Source organism: Bos javanicus, chromosome 5 (assembly GCF_032452875.1).
Source record: "Bos javanicus breed banteng chromosome 5, ARS-OSU_banteng_1.0, whole genome shotgun sequence".
NCBI lineage: Eukaryota > Metazoa > Chordata > Mammalia > Artiodactyla > Bovidae > Bos > Bos javanicus.
The window spans coordinates 67,538,053-67,556,053 of NC_083872.1; the positions used below are offsets into that span (position 1 = coordinate 67,538,053).

The 18,001-nt window shown below is 41.7% G+C and overlaps 1 protein-coding gene across 1 annotated transcript in view; it reads right to left on the reverse strand.

Moving 5' to 3' along the window:
* Positions 1-18,001, reverse strand: part of C5H12orf42 (chromosome 5 C12orf42 homolog) — a 174,497-nt gene that overhangs the window by 44,857 nt on the left and 111,639 nt on the right.

Below are 18,001 nucleotides of genomic sequence, written 5' to 3' on the forward strand. Positions count from 1 at the left end.
AATTTAAAATCCAAGAGGCAATTACTTCATGAGTTTTATTAGAAAGCTCAAACCATGTGAAAATTAAAACAGTGTTTTAATCTGATGTTGGCTCTGCACAATACATACATATACACTAATAATAGATTTGATTTTTTCTTTCTTTATATATATATATATATCACGCATGCATTTGTATGTAGATATATATATATATATATATATATATAAAATCTTAATATATGTCATACATATAAAATCATTTTCAGGGGACTTTCCTGGCAGTCCAATGGTTAAGAGTCCCCACTTCGACTGCAGGGGGCACAGGTTCAATCCCTGGTTGGGGAACTAACATCCTGCATGCCATGTAACAAGGGCAAAAAAAATCATTTTTATGTAAGAAATCCTGTCCATTGACCTATGCAAATTAAAATCTAATTCTTCAGTAGTGTATTAAGATAACTTACATGCTTTAAATTACTTTCTATGAGCTTTTAAAGGACTTTGAATAGCATGCAGATGGCTCAGTTATTTAGAACAACCCAAGACATCACCAGATGGCCAACACCAAATCAGAGTGATTATATTCTTTGCAGCCAAAGATGGAGAAGCTCTAGAAAGTCAGCAAAAACAAGCCTGGGGGCTGATGGTGGCTCAGATCATGAACTCCTTATTGCCAAATTCAGACTTAAATTGAAGAAAGTGGGGAAAACCACAAGACCATTCAGGTATGACCTAAATCAAATCCCTTATGATTATACAGTGGAAGTGAGAAATAGATTTAAGGGAATAGATCTGATAGACAGAGTGCCTGATAAACTATGGACAGAGGTTCATGACACTGTACAGGAGACAGGGATCAAGACCATCCCCAAGAAAAAGAAATGCAAAAAAGCAAAATGGCTACGTGAGGAGGCCTTACAAATAGCTGTGAAAAGAAGAGAAGCAAAAAGCAAAGGAGAAAAGGAAAGATATAAGCATCTGAATGAAGACTTCCTCAGCGATCAGTGCAAAGAAATAGAGGAAAACAATAGACTGGGAAAGACTAGAGAGCACTTCAAGAAAATTAGAGATACCAAGGGAACACTTCATGCAAAGATGGGCTCAATAAAAGACAGAAATGGTATGGACCTAAGAGAAGCAGAAGATATTAAGAAGAGGTGGCAGGAATATGCAGAAGAACTATACAAAAAAGATCTTCATGACCCAGGTAACCACAATGGTGTAATCACTCACCTAGAGCCAGACATCCTGGAATGTGAAGTCAAGTGGGCCTTAGGAAGCATCACTACGAACAAAGCTAGTGGAGGTGATGGAATTCCAGTTGAGCTATTTCAAATCTTGAAAGATGATGCTGTGAAAGTGCTGCACTCAATATGCCAGCAAATTTGGAAAACTCAGCAGTGGCCAAAGGAATGGAAAAGGTCAGTTTTCATTCCAATCCCAAAGAAAGGCAATGCCAAAGAATGCTCAAACTACCACACAATTGCACTCATCTCACACGCTAGTAAAGTAATGCTCAAAATCTCTAAGCCATGTTTCAGCAATACATGAACCGTGAACTTTCAGATGTTCAAACTGGTTTTAGAAAAGGCAGAGGATCCAAAGACCAAATTGCCAACATCTGCTGAATCATGGAAAAAGCAAGAGAGTTCCAGAAAAACATCTATTTCTGCTTTACTGACTATGCCAAAGCCTTTGACTGTGTAGATCACAATAAACTGTGGACAATTCTGAAAGAGATGGGAATACCAGACCACCTGACCTGCCTCTTGAGATACCTGTATGCAGGTCAAGAAACAACAGTTAGAACTGGACATGGAACAACAGACTGGTTCCTAATTGGGAAAGGAGTACGTTAAGGCTGTATATTGTCACCGTGCTTATTTAACTTATATGCAGAATACATCATGAGAAATGCTGGGCTGGAGGAAGCACAAGCTGGAATCAAGATTGCTGGGAGAAATATCAATAACCTCAGATATGCAGAGACAGCACCCTATGCCAGAAAGTGAAGAAGAACTAAAGACCCTCTTGATGAAAGTGAAAGAAGAGAGTGAAAAAGTTGGCTTAAACCTCAACATTCAGAAAACTAAAATCATGGCATGTGGTCCCATCACTTCATGGCAAATAGATGGAGAAACAGTGGAAACAGTGTCAGACTTTATTTTGGGGGGCTCCAAAATCACTGCAGTTGGTGATTGCAGCCATGAAATTAAAAGATGCTTACTCCTTGGAAAGAAAGTTATGACCAACCTAGATAGCATATTAAAAAGCAGAGACATTACTTCGTCAACAAAGGCCCATCTGGTCAAGGCTATGGTTTTTCCAATAGTTAAGTATGGATATGAGAGTTGGACTATAAAGCAAACTGAGTGTTGAAGAATTGATGCTTTTGAACTGTGGTGTTAGAGGAGACTCTTGAGAGTCTCTTGGACTGCAAGGAGATCCAACCAGTTCATCCTAAAGGAGATCAGTTCTGAGTGTTCATTGGAGGGACTGATGTTGAAGCTGAAACTCCAATACTTTGGCCATCTGATGGGAAGAGCTGACTCATTGGAAAAGACCCTGGTGCTGAGAAAGATTGAGGGCAGGAGGAGAAGGGGACGACAGAGGATGAGATGGTTGAATGGCATCATCGACTCAATGAACATGAGTTTGGGTGAACTTTGGGAGTTGGTGATGGACAGGGAGGCCTGGTGTGCTGTGGCTCATGGGGTCGCAAAGAGTCGGACATGACTGAGTGATTGAACTGAACTGAACTGAAAGGCATCACTGGCAAATTCAAAAGATATGCAGACTTCAAATGCATATTGCATTCCCAACAGTGGGTGTTGAACTGTGTGCGTATGTGCTCAGTCACTTCAGTCATGTCCAACTCTCTGAGACCCCATGGACTGTAGCCCAACAGGCTCCTCTGTCCATGGGATTCTCCAGACAAGAATACCAGAGTGAGTTGCCATTTACTTCTCCAAGGGATCTTATCTACCCAGGGATCAAACACAAGTCTTTTGCATTGGCACTCGGATTCTTTACCATTGAGCCACCTGTGAAGCCTTTGCATTTCTTCAAACTAAGCAAGTATCTGAGGGAAAAATATAATAAAATGTAAACCATCTAGTACATAGTAAGTGCACAATTGTTGCTGTTGTTGTTCAGTTGCTAAGTTGTGTCCAACTCTTTGGACCCCATGAACTGTAACATGCCAGGCTCCTCTGTCCTCCACTCTCTCCCAGAGTTTGATCATATTCATGTCCATTGAGTTGGTAATGTTATCTAACCATCCCACCCTCTGCTGTCCCCTTCTTCTCCTGCCTTCAATCTTTCCCAGCATCAGGGTCTTTTCCAATGAGTTGGTTCTTTGCGTCAGATGGCCAAAGTATTGGAGCTTCAGCTTTAGCATAAATCCTTCCAATGAATATTCAGGGTTGATTTCCTTTGGGATTGACTGGTTTGATCTCCTTGCAGTCCAAGGCACTCTGAAGAGTCTTCTCTAGCACCACATTTTGAAAACATCAGTTCTTCAGCGCTCAACTTTCTTTGTGGTGCTCAGTACCCAAGTGCTATTAGTGTCGTATTTAGAATCTTAAAATAGGAGTGCTCTGACCTGGAGTCAGAATGGAGGCTGGAATCCTGGCTCCTCCCTCCCTAAAGTAACAGAATCTCTATAAGCCTCTAGTACCTCATCTAAGCCATGGGGAGATAGCAGTTCTTATCTCAGAAGGTACCCATATGGACCATAATTGCAGATGCATATTCAGATTTTATTATATTGCCATATACATAAGGCTCAAAGTGTATTAACTAGCCAGCATCCTCAACATCCCATCATCAAGCCCATCCTCCCAGAAAAGAAGAATCTCTGACTCAACATCTTTGGTGGAAGTCTCCCAGAACCAACCTTACAATTTACAGCCCAGGAAGGACATTATCCCCTAGTTCAAAGAAGGCTCTCAAAATCTCTGTTTCTTCAATTGGTCAATTCCAAAAAACTGTACAAATATTTGCATTAAAATCAACCCATAAAGTTACCTAAAAAACAGTATGGCCATCATCAAAAAAACCTACAAAGAATAAATGCTAGAGAGAGTGTGGAGAAAAGGGAACCCTCTTGTACTGTTGGAGGAAATATAAATTAATATTTAGCCATTATGGAGAATAGTATGAAAGCTTATCAAAAAAACTAGATATAGAACTACCATACAACCCAAGAGTCCCACTCCTGGGCATATTCCCTGAGAAAACCATAATTCAAACCAACACATGTACCCCAATGTTCATTGCAGCACTATTTGCAATATCCAGGACACGGAAGCAATATAAATGTCCATCGACAGATGAATGGATAAAGAAGATGTGGAACATACATACAAGGGAATATTACTCAACCATAAAAAGGAATGAAATTGGGTCATTTGCAGAGATGTAGATCGACCTAGAGTCTGTCACACAGAGGGAAGTAAGTCAGAAAGAGAAAAATAAATGTCTAATGTTAATTCATAAATGTGGAATCTACAAAACTGTATGGATGAACCTATTTGCAGGGCAGGAATAGAGATATAGATGTAAAGAACAAACTTGTGGACACAGTCGGGGGAGGGCAGGGGGGGATGAATCAGGAGATTAGGACTAACATATATACGCTACCATATGTAAAACAGACAGCTAGCGGGAACCTGCTGCATAACACAGCGAGCTCGGCATGGTGCTCTGTGATGACCTAGAGGGATGGGATGCTGGGGAAGTCCAAGAGGGAGGGGATATATGTATACATACAGCTGATTCACTTTGTTGTATAGCAGAAACCAGCACATTATAAAACCATAAAGGAGCTACATAAAATGAGTCTAATCCTTATTCTACATGACATTTTCTAGAATATTTTGAGGTACACGTTGTTTGCTTACATTTCCTCTCCTGCAGTCAGAACACCACCACTATTCTCACAACCACCATTTAGTCAGCCCTGCTGTGTTCAGGGAATTTTATATCAACAACATCTCATCAAGGCAGTGATTGTCAGTTTACAGAAAATACCAGGCTCAAAGAATATTTATGGGACTTGATCACAGCTAAAGAACTGAAACTGGAGACAGCAGAAATTTGAGGTCAAGTCTTTCTGGTTCTGAGCTCAGGTTTCCATGATTTCAAAGCTTATTCTTTCTGGTCCTTCTTCATTCATCCTATTATGCAGTTTTATACTTAATTTTTATACACATTAACTTGTGCTATGAATTTACACCTTCCTTATCTGTGTGTACGTGCATGCTAAGTCACTTCAGTCATGTCTGACTTTTGTGACCCCATGGACTGTAGCCCGCCAGGCTCCTCTGTCCATGGGATTCTCCAGGCAAAAATACTGGAGTGGGTTGCTGTGCCCTCCTCCAGGGGATCTTCCAGACCCAGGGATCAAACCTGCGTCTCTTATGACTCCTGCATTGGCAAGCAGGTTCTTTATCACTAGTACCACCTCCTTATCTGTAAAGTGGGGATAATAACATTAACTGCCCAAGAGAGTTATATGAGGATTTCATGAAATAATGTGAAATGCTCAACACAGTATCTGGCATGTGGTGAGAGGCTAGGTTGCTGATGATGATAATTGCCCTCATCACCATTATTAGACAACAACTGAATCATCAAACATGTGTCATTAGCTCACACCTGTTCTCTCCTCCAATATAATATATGGCAACAAGTGGATTTCCATGAAAACTTGGCAACTACAGTTTTTATAGAATGTTCTAGAACAGTATCTGCCATTGAGTCAAATAATTTTGCTTGTTTCTATTGAAGTTAAAAGCAAAATATGGCCAAAAGATGGAGAAGGCAATGGCACCCCACTCCAGTACTCTTGCCTGGAAAATCCCATGGACAGAGGAGCCTGGTAGGCTGCAGTCCATGGGGTCGATAAGAGTCGGACACGACTGAGTGACTTCACTTTCACTTTTCACTTTCATGCATTGGAGGAGGAAATGGCAACCCACTCCAGTGTTCTTGCCTGGAGAATCCCAGGGACGGGGGAGCCTGATGGGCTGCTGTCTATGGGGTCGCACAGAGTCAGACATGACTGAAGCGACTTAGCAGCATCAGCAGCATGGCCAAATGAAAAGAGGTGAAAAACAGAAACCACGAACTGATACTCAACCGATGGGGCAGAATCTCCCTTAGAACTGCAAGAGGGTAGGTTCTGAAGTCTCATTGGTCCCTGGATGTGTGTCCCTATGGCCTCCAGGTGCATAGGATTTACCAAGTGGGCCTGAATACACGTTTTTGTCATTCACTATTCTAGAAATAAACTACCCCAGGTCCGTTTGGGTGTGCCTCTGGCTCCCATGTTCATGTTTTGCCTGACAGTGAAGATGAGTGGAGTCTCTTCCCACTCACTGGGTGGTGTTGGGGAGGAACTCACTTCTCCAAGGCTTTCTTCTTTGAAAGAAGCTATACTGGCAGCAGGAGGCCCAGGGGGTGCTGTACTGGTGAATGTAGAGCAGTCTTCTATATGCCATTGGAGACTGAATCCTTTCTCTAAATACTATAAAAGGTAAACTATTTTGAAGGAATACACTTCGATACCACCTACTAAATTAATGGCAGGAAGGATGAAATCAAGTCATGGATGGATTTTGTTTGTTTCATGTTTCTCTCCTGAGCAAACAAAATGACAAAGAAGCCAAGGATCCAGGTGCCCAAGCAAGAGAAGAAGAGGAGAGAAAACACGTGGACTGGAAGAAAAGACACGGACCATGCTTTTACTGAGGTCAAGCTACGCTGCAGGTGCTGAATGAGAGCCTGGGCACGCGGGTCATTTAGCCTCATAAGAACCTCATCTAACAAATAGAATTATTGGCTCTATTTTTTTCAGGTCAGCAAGCTAGTTTGAAGCTTATGGGTTTAATTGAGTCCCCCAAGAAGATATGTTGAGGTTTTAACCTTCTATATCAGTGAACATACATTATTTGTTAAAAGGGTCTTTGTAGATACAGTCAAATCAGGATGAGGTTGCTGTGTTTTGTGCTAAGTCTCTTCTGTCGTGTCTGACTCTGCGAATCTATGGACTGTAGCCTGCCCGGCTCCTCTGTCCATGGGATTCTTCAAGCAAGAATACTGGAGTGGGTTGCCATACTCCTCTTCAGGGGCCTTCCCGACTACCCAAGGATCAAACCAGCATCTCCTATGTCTCCTGCATTGCAGACAGATTATCTGCTAAACCATCAGCAAAATCCTGAGGTTGTTAGTGTTAAGGCCTTAGTCCAATGTGACTTGTGTCCTTATAAGAAGAAAAAACAGACACACAGGAAGAATGCCATGTGATGGCAGAGGCAGAGTGGAGTGACGTAGCCACAAGCCAAGGTAACCAAGGACTGCAGCATCCTCCAGAAGCTAAGAGAAAGACATGAAACAGATTCTCCCCTAGAACCTCCAGAGGGGGCCAATCCTGATGACACCTGAATTTCCAATTCTGCCTCCAGAACTGTGAGATAATGATTCTGTTTTAAGTCATCCACTTTGGGGTTTTTGTTATGACAGTCCTGGGAAACTAATATACCCACAAAGGGTCCAACTCACATGTGTTATCTAAGAATAATTATTAACAGCAGCCCTTTTCACTGAAAAAAAAAATTGTTTAGACTTGGAAAATAGGAAAGAATAAAACCTAAGAGGTAAGGAAGTGTGGAGTGGAGAGAGGAATGAACTGGATTTCTTTGGTTCTACTGTGTGGCAGAAACTGTGCCAGGATATGACAACTCCCTTTTGGGAAGAAAAAAAAATTTTTTTTTTTTTAGATTTTATAATGTGGGCCATTTTTAAAGTCTTTATTGAATCTGTTACAATATTGATTCTGCTTTATATTTTACTTCTTTTTTTTTTGGCCTTGAGACATGTGGGATCTTATTTCCCTGACCAGGGATCAAACCCATGCCCCCTTCATTGGAAGGTGAGATCTTAACCACTGGACCACCAGAGAAGTCTCCCAGGGTGTACCAACTCTTAAAAAGACTTGCATTCCCTGTGCTCAAGGTTCAGTCAAGTGGCAAAGACGTTCACCATGTTAGGTACCAGGACACAGCATTCATAAACCACAGCTTTGTCTTCAGTAGGGAATCAAAAGAAATGCCTCCAGAGGCCCCACAGATAATATTAGGAATGAGAGACGAGGTCAAGGGGAGCACCCTGGGAGTATACTCCATCAGAAGGGGCACTCACTTCTCAGACCTTCTTTTATTGTCCTGAAGGAATGTGGGCCCAGTGAAGACAGATTTTTCTGGATTTCCAGGAGAAGCAGACATATGTTTTTTATATATGTAAAAGCTTCTGATTTTTAAATGTTGGTAACTCAATTTGGAAAAATGTATGGTTTGGATTCCACATAACACCTGCTTTTTGAATCACCACAGGCCACCAGTGTGCATCTTTGAGCTGCAGCCAGCCCTATGAAAGTCACACCATCATTTACCTCCCCTCATACCATCTTCATCTCAGAACATGATTTGTTAAATACTTGGCTTGGAGCCATGGGGATTTGTTTGCAAGCTCTGTGCCTAAGCGGACTATAGAGTTCTAGAAGTCTCAACTTCCTCCAACACTTTAGGAAGACCCAGCTTTTCATTTTAGTCTTAACTGTCTCATCCTTTTCATCATAAAGCCCAGAATTTGAAATGGTAAACAAATCTATTAGTCTTTCCCAAATGCAGAGAAACTTCTAGAATCTTTGAAAACAATAGCTATGGGACTGTTGATCCCAAAGGAAAATCTACAACCTTGGAACCCACAGCGTTTGATCTGCCCTCTTTCTTTTGTTCAAATATCAAGAACAGAATGGAAGGCCTGAAAGCACTTTAAGCACCCTCACACTCCAGAAGTTATGGGTTGAAAGAGAACTTAAAGGTCATCTGAGGCTGACTCTCACCATCCATCATCACTCACTTCTGTTTAAATACCACCAGGGCCCTCAGTCTCACTACCTCTGCATCAGAGATTTCACTGCTTATCATAAAGGCAAGTAAGTAATTTTGTATTTGCTACATAAAAAGGCACATTTAGATAGATAGATAGAAAGGAAAATAAGCAAGTTTTATATAGGGAATAATTGTCAAAGTCAACTTATATGATGTTGAGACAGCTGGTGACTATGTTTGTTTAGTTCTTCAACCAATATTCATTGAACTCCTATCATACACTAAGGCACCACAACAAAGGCAAAATGTTACCCACATCAACAGAATCCATCATTTTGAGATTCAATTGATCAGCTGATTTTTGGCAAAATGGACTTCAGCACAGAAACTCAGAGCCTCCCAGTTTCACCTACATGAATTTCAGGTTTCCTCTATGATACAACTGCCAGGCTGCCTGAATTGAATAGAACCACCAGTAGTCTGGGCTTCCTTTGTGGCTCAGCTGGTAAAGAATCTGCCCACAATTTGGGAGACCTGGGTTTAATCCCTGGGTTGGGAAAATCCCCTGGAGAAGGGAAAGGCTACCTACTCCAGTGCTGTGGCATGAAGAACTCCATGGACTATATAGTCCATGGGGTCACAAAGAGTAGGACACAATTGAGCTGCTTTAACTTTCACCAGTTCAGTTCTGTTCAGTTGCTCAGTCATGTCTGACTCTTTGTGACCCCATGGACTGCAGCACCCCAGGCTTTCCTGTCCTTCACCAACCCCCAGAGCTTACTCAAACACATGTCCATTGAGTCGGTGATGCCATTCAACCATCTCATCCTCTGTCGTCCCTTTTTCCTCCCACCTTCAATCTTTCCCAGCATCAGGGTCTTTTTCAGTTCTTCACATCAGGTGGCCAGAGTATTGGATCTTCATCTTTAGCATTAGTCCTTCCAATGAATATTCAGGGCTGATTTCCTTTAGGATTGATTGGTTTGATCTCTTTGCAGTCCAGGGACTCTCAAGTGTCTTCTCCAACATCACAGTTCAAAAGCATCAATTCTTTGGTGCTCAGCTTTCTTTATGGTCCAACTGTCACATCCATACATGACTATTGGAAAAACCATAGCCTTGATTAGATGGACCTTTGTTGGCAAAGTGATGTCTCTGCTTTTTAATATGCTGTCTAGGTTGGTCATAGTTTTTCTCCCAAGGAGCAAGCATCTTTTAATTTCATGGCTGCAGTCACCATCTGCAGTGATTTTGGAGCCCCCAAAATAAAGTCTCTCACTGTTTCCATTATTTCCACATCTATTTGCCATGAAGTGATGGGGCTGGATTCCACGATCTTAGTTTTCTGAATGTTGAGTTTTAAGCCAACTTTTTCACTCTCCTCTTTCACTTTCATCAAGAGGCTCTTTAGTTCTTCTTCACTTTCTGCCACACTTTCTAAGAGTGGTGTCATCTGCACATCTGAGGTTATTGATATTTCTCCTGGCCATCTTGATTCCAGCTTGATTCCAGATTTCCAGGAGAAATCTGGAAATGACCAGTAGTCTGGGCCTTAAACAACCAGAGAGTGTTGATAGAAATGAAATGGCCTTTTGCAATTTCCAATAGCTTTGTCTTTATTTTTTTCAATTTTTCAAATCTCCCTACCAGGACAGTGGCAGAACTTGAACCCAAATCCATTGCTCAGGATTGAAATTCCAGTGCTCTTTGTTATGTTATTTGGCTCTTGAGTCTGCTTCAGTATTTCCCAATCTTAGCCGTTCATGCACCAATATCTGGCAGGCTCTGAAAAATACAAACACATGATCCCAAGGTCCCAGTCTTGTAGTCAGTAAGCCCCTTGGGGATTATGATGTGTAGAGCCACCAGTCTCAGTTATCATAAATGTCAGGTACTGTTACAAACTGTACACATCCCAAACATTCATGAACAAGCTAGAGCCATGACCTCAGGGATGTCTCTCTCCTCCAAGCATTATCTCTCTGTGAACAGTCCTCATGACAGATACCAGAAGTATCTGCTACTTTACAGCTTAGATATTCCTTATGCTATTTGCTTTCACACCAGTAATCTTGCACTTGATTCAGACCACAACTCTTCAGTTTATTCACTCAGAAGGAACCTGAGGTTGAAGAGTAACCATCTGTCTATACCATGAATCAAGCACCAGAGAAGCTGGGGTTGGGACACAGGTCTTAGATTTTGAAGGAGTTTGTTTTTTTCCTACTGCCCCATCAATGCCAGTGGTGCAAGAAGAAATGTGACTACCGTGAACTGGGCTTGATGAAGTGGTGAGTCGCTCAGTTGTGTCCAGCACTTTATGACCCCATGGACTGTAGCCTGCCAGGCTTCTCTGTCCATGGGATTTCATAGGCAAGGATACTGGAGTGGGTTGCCATGTCTTTTTCCAAGGGATCTTCCTGACCCAGGGATCAAACCTGTGTCTCCTGTATTGGCAGGTGGATTCTTTACCGCAGAGCCACCAGGAAAGCGGCTTAATGAAGGGAGGGAAACATATGTCCATGACAACAGCTTGCAAATAGTGAGCACTGACCACTTTTCTGGACATGCTTTTGCCAGCAGTTGATGCAACCAGCATGACTTCTGTGCAGAAGAAGGCAGGGCACCTTAGGCTAAGTACTCTGCCTGAGGACTGCTGACTGAAATCAGGTCCCACGAAAGCCCACAGTCTAACCCAAACCTCTCCCCATGCTCACTCACTGATGCAAAGACCCTACTTTTCTCAACTACTTGTTTTTGGGTGTTTCTCATCTTAAGAAATTCTTCCTGACATTCAAGTTTAGCAGGTTCTTTCAATGTGTAGGCAACTCTGCCTCTTAAGCTGTAGCACAGGTGTTCCATCTGTTGCTATTTCTCTTGAAATAATATTGTGGCAGACAGGAGATTTCAAGGCAAATAAGATAAACCTCAGAGCTGAGTGCTATTTTTTCACAGAAACAATTCATCTTTTTCTTGAGCTATGAAATAGCTCACGATACATCATGAAAAATGCAGATTTATTCATTTTCTATTCATTGGGAAAAAACAATTGTGGTAGCCCCCTGCATGCTGCACCCCTCTGGGCTGCCACGGAGCAGGGTGATGTACTCCTCACACCTGCTGCTGGCATTTCCCCCTCAACACAGAACTTCTACGTGTTTGCATCCCTGACCTATTCTTTTGCTCTCTTGGGCTTCTAACTCCAGCATGTTATGAAGAGACTAGAGGCACTTGTCCTAGAAGGAGAAATAAAAATCCAGGGGAAATTCATTCCCAAAGCTCATCTTGCCCTGAACTGTATGCATAAATAGGGGCTTTGTGAGTTAGTCACTCAGTTGTGTCCAACTCTTTGAGACCCCGTGGACTGTAGCCCACCAGGCTCCTCTGTCCTTGGGATTCTCCAGGCAAAAAGACTGGAGTGGGTTGCCATTTTCGTCTCCAGGGGATCTTCCCAACCCAGGGTTCAAACCCAGCTCTTGCACATTGCAGGCAGATTCTTCACCATCTGAGCCACCTAGGAAGCTCAAAATAGAGGCTAAATAATTTATTTCATCTCCTGCATGAAAGTGTGTTAGTTGCTCAGTTATGTCTGACTCTTAGTGACCCCAGGGACTGTAGCCCTCCAGGCTCCTCTGTCCATGGAATTCTCCAGGCAAGAATACTGGAGTGGATTGCCATCCCCTTCTCCAGGGAATCTTCCCAACCGAGGGGTGGAACCCAGGTCTCCTGCATTGCAAGCAGATTCTTTATCATCTGAGTCACCAGGGAAACCCATCTCCTACACAACTAACATCAAACCTAAACCTTAACTAGGTCTTCATTTAATATTAGAAACTCTAATGACACATGCTTTTAAAGTATTCTTAGACCACATAGTGGATTTGAATGAAGTCTGCCACCTCAATATCACCACTTCCCCTAGGGGTGGATGGGAGGAGGCTGAAGGCATCAAGCCCTGACCTGACCATTGTAGCGCCTAGAGACCAAGTGCACAAGCTCTGAGCCCAGACTTCTTGGATCAAATCTGGTTCACCTCTTCCGGGCTATGCTGCCTAAGTCAACCTGCTTAAGTGCCCCGTGCCTCAGTTTTCCCATTCACAAAATGGCAGCAATGGTCATAACTACCACTTAGGGTTGAGGTGCAGATTTTAAAGTAGTTAATAAACAAGAGTTTAGAGCCCTATGTGACACATAGGAGGTACTCAGTAAGCCTTAGATGCTATTATTATTGTTGCTGTTGTTGGAAAATGTTCTTCCTTTCCTTCTGTAGCTCCTAAATGGACTCTTTCAGCAATAAGAACTCAAGTGGAAAATAATACCTTTTCATTCAACCAGAGTTTATCTCATTTTATTCATTCTGTCCACCTTATCCCCCTCCATCCTCCCTCTCTTCAGACTTGCCTGGATGCAACAAGGTAAGTCTTTCCTCGAGGATTAGTCCATGTTGCTCAGTTCACCATAATCGTTCACTCTGGCTCTAGTGTTATATCCTCAACTAAGAAGCTTCCATTTTAGGCACAAGTACCCCTCTGTGCATCAATTTTTTAAGAGTTCCAGGACTGTGTCTCACTCTACAGGGAAATTACAGATGTCTGCCAGGGATGTGGGAGGATGAAATGACCACAAGAGGGGCAGGCAGTTGTCCTAGTGAGGGACTCTAAGTAAGAGGATGCCCTCCCTGCCTTCTGGGGGAGGGATGTGCCTTCTCCTGATGTCACTCAACCACCTCTCTTCTTCTAGTAAAAGGACACAAGGGATCAGAGTCCTCAGGTAAAAGGATACTGGAAGGTCACCCAGGTGCATCCAGATACACTTCCCCTTCTGCCATGACACCATCCACCTTATGCAGTTGCATTTGAATCATAGAGTCTTCAGACCAGGGACACACATGCATGTCCAAATATTTTGATTTTAAATTTTTTAAACATGAGGTATAATTTGAGAGCCACTACATTTGGTTTCTGGTGGATCCATTGAATAACTGTCTGAAGGCCTTGATTTCTTCAGTGATGGAAGAATTAAAATGACCTTTAAAGTATCTTCTAGCCCTAATAATTGTGTGAGTCTCTGAGGTTATTTTTTTATTGCATGAAACATCTTTTATTTAACTACTTTATTTTTGGAAACATTATGTTACCATATAAAATTGCTGTTTTGTAGGATAAAAATTGTTATATGCATGGAATTTCACATTTTATAACTTAATATCATGGTTATACGAGTATAGGTGACATATGCTGCTGTTTAGTTGTTAAATTGTGTCCAACTCTTTGTGACCCCAAGGACTATAGCCCACCAGGCTCCTCTGACCATAGGATTTCCCAGGCAAGAATACTGGAGTGGGTTGCCATTTCCTTCTCCAGGGGATCTTTCCAATCCAGGGATCAATCCATGTCTCCTGCTTAGCAAATGGATTCTTTACCAGTGAGCCACCTAGGAAGCCCATAGATGACATATACATATTGTTTAAAGGAAACAAATAGCCACTGCTACTGCTGCTAAGTCACTTCAGTCGTGTCCAACTCTGTGCGACCCCATAGATGGCAGCCCACCAGGCTCCCCCTTCCCTGGGATTCTCTAGGCAAGAACACTGGAATGGGTTGCCATTTCCTTCTCCAATGCATGAAAGTGAAAAGTTAAAGTGAAGTCACTCAGTTGTGTCCGACTCTTAGTGACCCCATGGACTGCAGCCTACCAGGCTCCTCTGTCCATGGGATTTTCCAGGCAAGAGTACTGGAGTGGGGTGCCATTGCCTTCTCCAACAAATAGCCACAGACCAACTCAATTTCATTATACAAATACCTACAAATTATTCATCCATTCCCTTACTGATGAGTATATGCATGAAATTTCTTTTTGTTTTGTTCTTAATATTACAAAAAAAGGTTGCTATAAACATTTTCATACATGTCCTCTGTTGTATGTACTCTAGTTTCTCTAGGAGTAGAATGGCCAAGTCCTAGGGTATCCATGTCTTCAATATTACAGTTTTCCAAAGTGGTTTTACCAACTCCTACCAGCAGTGTATAAGTCTTCCCATTATTCCACATACTTGTCAACACTTGCTGTTACTTTGTTGTGTTTTTCAACGTGTGCCATTCTGGAGGGTATAAAACAAGACTGCATAGTGATTTTAATTTTTTCATTTTCCTAATAGCGTCTCTCCTCCCACCACATCTTTAATCTGAATTGCTTACAAGCAATGTGATTGTGGGTTGAGTTTCCACCCCTTTCCTTTCTCCTGCCTCTGATATTCTAACCAGCTGGTACATAGTGGCATAGCCCTGGAGGACACAGTGGGGAGCACATGGATAATCCACAAAGTCAATAATTTGCCTCTAAATAAATAACCAGGAATTGACCCTTGGGGATTGTACTCATGCAATTCAACGGCCATGACCCAGTGTAATATTTCATGTCTTGCTAAACTCTGGCTAAGCACTGTTTTGCATGCAACCAAGTACTTGGACATTTCTTTCATCTGAATGATGAGCTATTTCAACCACAGCTTGCTTGAGACACAAAGGGCTTCTGCTACCTGTCTGCCTATATGTAACACTCCAGATGGCACCCCAGCCTTCTTACATGAAATGGTTTTTAAGTTGCTCACCCTTTCCCCCATGAGAATGTGCAGTTTCTCAGTGACCCTTTTAAAATGAGATACTAAGACTGGAAAACATTTTAAATCACACCATTCAAGGGCACATATTCAGGAAAGAAACCCTTTATTGTATTTATTCTATAAGAAAAAATGCAAAAGTGTTTTCCCCTCAAGCCAGAGAATGCAATGGGAATGATGATCTTTCTTAAATGATGCTGATGAATAACATTAAGAAGGGTGGGAAGAAAAAGTCACACATAGAATCAGAAACAATTGAAAAAGGAATCCAGGCTACCCCCAACCCTGGCCTTTGTTGAAGGGATCACCAGAGATGTATGTAGATATTATTTTGAAATTTAGAGCTTCAACTTGTATGAACATGAATGCCCATGCTGAGTTTTTGCATGCCTCTGTGAAACAGCAAAAAGAACCCAACAGACCCTATTCTTGCATTAAAGCAACACACTGTGGAAAGCCTGAAAATAAACCATCTATGCTTGATTAATTAGGTTTGTAAGTATTGTTTCAGAACCAAACAATATTTCTAAAGATTTCAATAGTTCAAAGATTGCCCTATGGCCGTCTGGCCAATACATCTTCTAACACACGCAGTTTACAAGCATTTTTCTTCCCAATATGTTGTCTTTGGTTGGTGCGACATTGTTTGAAGGCAGGGCTATTTGGGTCATAGTGGTTTTCTCCCCTGCACAGCAGTGGTGCTGAGCACAGCACTTCGACCATACATCTTCCATGTCATTTCCATCAAAGGCACATGATACTTCCTAGTGACCAATCAGGAGTAGTCCAGCATCCTAACAGAGGGCATATTGGCAAACCAAGCTTTCTTAATGACAGCCATTGTTTGAGGCCAACAAAAGGAAGGTCCTGAATATTAACATGTGGCCTTGTGTAAAGGTCACTGGTATGGCACATCCATCATATTTCACAACCGAGAAAGAGAACTTTATAAACTGTCAGAAACTACTGTTGTCCAAATAAATGTATTAGTCTGACAGCTGACACCAATGAAGCAATGATCTTGAGTGATGATCTCCTCTCTTAACAAATCTCCTTTCACTTCTTTGAAGCAGCAGACATTATGGCGAGAGATTGTGTTTAAGGAATATACCTCCAGGCCACAGGGGGTTATAATAATCAGGCAACCCAATTAAAATATTAATTTAATAACATGTAATCACTAGACCAAATGGCATCTCCTTCTTAAAGGCATAACTTTCCACACTGAGAAGAGAAATCACATAGTTTAACAGCTTAGAGTCTTGAATGGTCTTCTTAATAGTAAAGACCAACAAGTTCATGAAAATTCTGTCAGTAAGGTTTAATACAACTGGCACAAAAGAACTCAAAGGTCTGGGACTGAGGACAACACTGCATCTTGGTTAAAACCTACATAAAGTATGACAGCAGAATTGAATAAAACTAGATGGTAGCACATGCATTTAATACTAAATCTAGGAGCAGGTTTAGTAACCATTATGAAATAATGAAGCTCCAATACTTTGGCCACCTGATGCAAAGAGCTGACTCATTGGAAAAGACTCTGATGCTGGGAGAGATTGAAGGAAGGGAGAGAAGGGGACAACAGAGGATGAGATGCTTTCATGGCATCATTGACTCAATGGACATGAGTTTGAGAAAACTCTGGGAGACAGTGAAGGACAGGGAAGCCTGGCATGCTGCAGTCCATGGGGTCGAAAAGAGTCGGACACAACTGAGTGACTAAACAACAGCAAAGAGCAGGTAGCAAGCTTTCTTACTTGACGGTCTTGATCAGAAACTGTTCTATGTTCAATACTAGAAATATGGTGTTCTGCTTATTAAACGTCATTTTAAAGTAAAAGTTGAAAATTATTTAAGAAGCTGAAAGAATATAATCAAGAGAATGATTAGTGAATAAGTGTATATCTCAGCTCCCTCACTCTGACCTTACTATCACAGTCATGTGAGGAGTCAGGGAGGGAATAAAAGAGGGAAAGAAAGAAAAGAGAGAATTCTGTTTAGTTCCTTGGATGCATCATACTCTCATACTCTTTCCTGACATTTAGACAGTTTCTTGCTATCTGGTGTTTTTCCACAGCCCCTGTTCCTCTGACTAGTTTCTACTCCCTCCATAGTTTTTCACAATTCCCAATCTGCTCAGATCCTTCTGCTGTATGTTGTCATCATTCTTCAGATTTGCTTTATCATAACACTCAACACTTGAAAAGGCGTATTGAATCAACTTGTCTTCAAAATTACTCCAAACTTCATAAGAAGAGAGATGGGATATGTCAATTTCACCCTCATAAGGTGCTCCACAAACTTTTGTACATAAGTAGTAACTTTCAATAACAAAACTGGAACAAAGTTTGAATTTATCATCTCTTGACTTATAACAAGTTTCTGTTAAATAAAAGAAATTTTTGTGCACATGAAGGAAGGATTCAGCATTGGAGCAATTCACATTTATTGTACTATAGAGAAGATACTCAGAGAAGGCAATGGCACCCCACTCCAGTAC